Source organism: Salmo salar, chromosome 26 (genome assembly GCF_965601325.2).
Source record: "Salmo salar chromosome 26, fSalSal1, whole genome shotgun sequence".
Classification (NCBI taxonomy): domain Eukaryota; kingdom Metazoa; phylum Chordata; class Actinopteri; order Salmoniformes; family Salmonidae; genus Salmo; species Salmo salar.
Window position 1 is genome coordinate 39,641,569 of NC_138316.1, and position 5,601 is coordinate 39,647,169.

Here is a 5,601-nt window from a genome sequence, read left to right on the forward strand (position 1 = left end):
GATATTAGTCTTGTGTTGCATCATTTTGTAAACATTTGATGTTCTATTACAGTGACCTAGAGTATGTTTGACTGCGGACTAATCGAGCAGTCCTTATTTATAATTGAAGACCATGGGTGACTGCGGATTAATCGAGCAGTCCTTATTTATAATTGAAGACCATGGGTGACTGCGGATTAATCGAGCAGTCCTTATTTATAATTGAAGACCATGGGTGACTGCGGATTAATCGAGCAGTCCTTATTTATAATTGAAGACCATGGGTGACTGCGGATTAATCGAGCAGTCCTTATTTATAATTGAAGACCATGGGTGGGGTTTTCTAGCGTCGTCTGTCATGCTTTTTTGAGTTCTGCGTTGTTTTTCAGAAATGTGTACATAGAACGTGGACACATATACAGGATCTACGTCTGAGAAATGCTTTTGAGATGAAACGTCTAAACTGTCTCTTAAATATTTCAATTTAATTTTATTTAAAATGGAGCTTTCTAAATGTATTTTGTGAAAATTATAAAAAAATAACAATTTTGTACAGTAAATATAGTGAAAGCTTTTTTGGTGTTATTAATTCTTTAGCCAACATCAAATACGAGGCACCAGGTGAGAATAGCTACACAACATATTACCACAGCCCATTTTCAATGGTACAAAGTGGATTTGTTGTATTACCACAGCCCATTTTCAATGGTACAAAGTGGATTTGTTGTACCACTCAACTGCAAATGAGCTGATAGAGAATTTCCATACAAACAAACCAAAGTGGGGCCAGTTCCAACCTGATATGTCTTCCAAACAGCCAAGCCCTATCCTATGTGATGCATGGCCCTCACCGGCTCCACACAGACCACACAGTTTAACAACACGCAACAATGGAAAAGGTCACTCAATTCACCACCACTGCCCCTTGTTTTGGTAGAATTGCAACAATGGTAGGAATACAGAGAGGAGGAGAGGGAGAGAGAGAGGAAAAAATAGGAATACTCAGAGTGAGGCAGAGGAGTGATTGTGTGGCAGAATGAGTTATTTTGCTTCACTTGCTGCCACAGCAGGGGGTTGTGTGTGTCTGTGTTGAGAGGGATGGTAATAGCTGGAGGGGGAGGGGACCTGGACAAAGCTAGGTCAGGTATCACCTCTGAGTTATTGTTGGCTTGTGTTTGCTCTAACACTAACAGGACATGCAGGTGTTCCATTTGTCGCAGAAAATTAAACTTGTGTATTCAAGTTTTAAAAGGCTTTTCAAGTTTGTAATTTCCACTGTAAAATGTCAGACTTCATTTTCCCTTACGAAAAATGTATCAACCCCTACAGAAATATCCATTAATTATAATCCACATAATAATTCACATTTCCTGTTACTGCAGGATTATTTCCCTGCTGTGAGAAACTGTTAAAGAAAATAGAATACAGTTTTTATTGTCACTTACACACAGTAGGTGCAGTGAAATGTGTTGTTTTACAGGGTCACCCATAGTTGTATGGCGCCCTTGGAGCAAATTAGGGTTAAGTGCCTTGCCCTGAAGGGCACATCGACAGATTTTTCACCTTGTCAGCTCAGGTATTCGAACTAACAACCTTTCTGTTACTGGCCTATCGCTCTAACCGCTAGGCTACCTGCTGCAGATCTGTACATTACACACCACACCAGTGATTTCAGAACAAACTCTCGTTGAAGACCAATAGAAGCAAATGAAGGTAATGTTAATAACAGAGTTTTTTAGGGGAAGGGGAGACAGTCTCTCTATTCAAACCATTGTTCAGTTCTTTATGCAAACTATTACAACACAATACGTTTGCCACTCTTCAACACAAGGCTGGATCAGGGATGTCGTGAGAAAGGAGGGAGACAGAACAGTTTAGACAGCTGCATTGACAGAGAGAAAGAACATCAATATTTACAGGCGAGAGAGAGAGAGCAGGCAAGAGGGATGAGGATTGAGCAATACAGGTACAGTAACATGCAAAAATAAAAAAAGCATACATTCTAAACAGCTACATGGTACATGCAAGAGCGTGAGTCGCCATTTAAACAGGGCCAAGTCAAATAAAATATCAAATCAAATCAAATGCTATTGGTCACATACACATATTTAGCAGATGTTATTGTGGGAGTAGTGAAATTCTTGTCGTGATCAAATCTACATTTTTCTCTGCCATCTTTGGTCCATCTATGTTTGAGCAGTGACACAACGATCATGGCTTGTTTGTAAGGTGTTGGTCTGCACACCCACAACGGCAAACATAAGCAGACTCTCACCCATTCAGAGGTGTCAACTGGATCAGTCACTTTCAATGGAGCAGTAGCACTCTCTCTCTGAAAGCCAGACGTCTCTGCAGTGTGTTCTGTACAGTATTCTATGATAAAAGCACTCCGCTGGTTTCCCATCACTATGGAATATAGGAACACCATATGAATATCTAATTCATGAGCACCTAGCATATGCATTCTCATTAGCACAATTTCATTTATCCCCCTATGAGCCTCCTGCATGTCCATTAGCACAATTTAATTTAACCCCATATGAGCCTCCTGCTCATCCAGCAACACCATATAATTAAACCCACTATGAGCCTCCTGCATATGGAGCAGCATCATATAATTAAACCCACTATGAGCCTCCTGCATATGGAGCAGCACCATATCATTTAACCCACTATGAGCCTCCTGCATATGGAGCAGCACCATATCATTTAACCCCCTATGAGCCTCCTGCATATCCTGCAGCACCACATAATTTAACCCCCTATGAGCCTCCTGCATATCCTGCAGCACCACATAATTTAACCCCATATGAGCCTCCTGCATATCCAGCAACACCATATAATTAAACCCACTATGAGCCTCCTGCATATGGAGCAGCACCATATAATTAAACCCACTACGAGCCTCCTGCATATTCAGCAGCACCATATCATTTAACCCCCTATGAGCCTCTTGTATATCCTGCAGCACCACATCATTTAACCCACTATGAGCCTCCTGCATATCCTGCAGCACCATATAATTTAACCCCCTATGAGCCTCCTGTATATCCAGCAGCACCACATAATTTAACTATGAGCCTCCTGCATATCCTGCAGCACCACATAATTTAACCCCCTATGAGCCTCCTACATATCCAGCAGCACCATATAATTTAACCCCCCTATGAGCCTCCTACATATCCAGCAGCACCATATAATTAAACCCACTATGAGCCTCTTGTATATCCAGCAGCACCATACAATTTAACCCCCTATGAGCCTCCTGTATATCCAGCAGCACCACATAATTTAACTATGAGCCTCCTGCATATCCTGCAGTACCACATAATTAAACCCACTATGAGCCTCTTGTATATCCAGCAGCACCATACAATTTAACCCCCTATGAGCCTCCTACATATCCAGCAGCACCATATAATTTAACCCCCCTATGAGCCTCCTACATATCCAGCAGCACCATATAATTAAACCCACTATGAGCCTCTTGTATATCCAGCAGCACCATACAATTTAACCCCCTATGAGCCTCCTGTATATCCATCAGCACCACATAATTTAACCCCCTATGAGCCTCTTGTATATCCTTCAGCACCACATCATTTAACCCCCTATGAGCCTCCTGCATATCCTGCAGCACCATATCATTTAACCCCCTATGAGCCTCCTGTATATCCAGCAGCACCATATCATTTAACCCCCTACGAGCCTCCAAAGTTACCCTGCAAAGTTATCAACAGAGAAGGAACAGAAGAGGGACCGTGTCAACAACACTTGTTGTAGTAGACTAGAGGATGGACGAGGAGGTATTTGTCCAGATTCTGGGGCACACCATGTTGACATGTTGAACACACTGAAGTGAGAAAGAGAAAATAAAAGCTGTCTCGACCAATAAGACGACAGGGAGGAAGAGGGGGATCCAAGGAAGTGATGCATGAATCACAATTTGACCTGTTTGAGGAAGATACTGTGTGAATGAAGAGAGAGGTTGGACGACCTGAAATGGACAACACAACACAAGCCTGTATGTGTTCATTAGATAGGAGATACTAGGTAACAGTACACGTCAGCTTAGATCTCATAATAACTTAGATTCCCAGGCAATTTACATCACCTTATATTTAACATCACCTTATATTTAACATCACCTTATATTTAACACCACCTTATATTTAACATCACCTTATATTTAACACCACCTTATATTTCAACCAACACCTTATATTTAACATCACCTTATATTTAACATCACCTTATATTTAACACCCACCTTATATTTAACATCACCTTATATTTAACACCACCTTATATTTAACATCACCTTATATTTAACAGCACCTTATATTTAACATCACCTTATATTTAACACCACCTTATATTTAACATCACCTTATATTTAACACCACCTTATATTTAACACCACCTTATATTTAACATCACATGTCCTTATATTTAACAACACCTTATATTTAACAACACCTTATATTTAACACCACCTTATATTTAACATCACCTTATATTTAACACCGCCTTATATTTAACACCGCCTTATATTTAACACCACCTTATATTTAACATCACCTTATATTTAACATCACCTTATATTTAACACCACCTTATATTTAACATCACATCACCTTATATTTAACATCACCTTATATTTAACACCACCTTATATTTAACACCACCTTATATTTAACACCACCTTATATTTAACATCACCTTATATTTAACATCACCTTATATTTAACACCACCTTATATTTAACATCACATTATATTTAACATCACCTTATATTTAACATCACCTTATATTTAACATCACCTTATATTTAACACCACCTTATATTTAACATCACCTTATATTTAACAACACCTTATATTTAACACCACCTTATATTTAACATCACCTTATATTTACATCACCTTATATTTAACATCACCTTATATTTACATTCACCTTATATTTAACATCACCTTATATTTAACATCACCTTATATTTAACATCACCTTATATTTAACCTTATATTTACATCACCTTATATTTAACATCACATCACCTTATATTTAACATCACCTTATATTTAACACCACCTTATATTTAACACCACCTTATATTTAACATCACCTTATATTTAACATCACATCACCTTATATTTAACATCACCTTATATTTAACATCACCTTATATTTAACACCACCTTATATTTAACACCACCTTATATTTAACATCACCTTATATTTAACACCACCTTATATTTAACATCACCTTATATTTAACACCTTATATTTACATCACCTTATATTTAACAACACCTTATATTTAACATCACCTTAAATTTCATACCACCTTAAATTTCATACCACCTTAAATTTAACAAGACCTTATATTTAATACCACGTATTTCACAAGACCTTATATTTCATACCACATATTTCACAAAGCCTTATATTTCATACCACATATTTCACAAAGCCTTATATTTCATACCACATATTTCACAAAGCCTTATATTTCATACCACATATTTCACAAAGCCTTATATTTCATACCACATATTTCACAAAGCCTTATATTTCATACCACATATTTCACAACGCCTTATATTTCATACCACATAT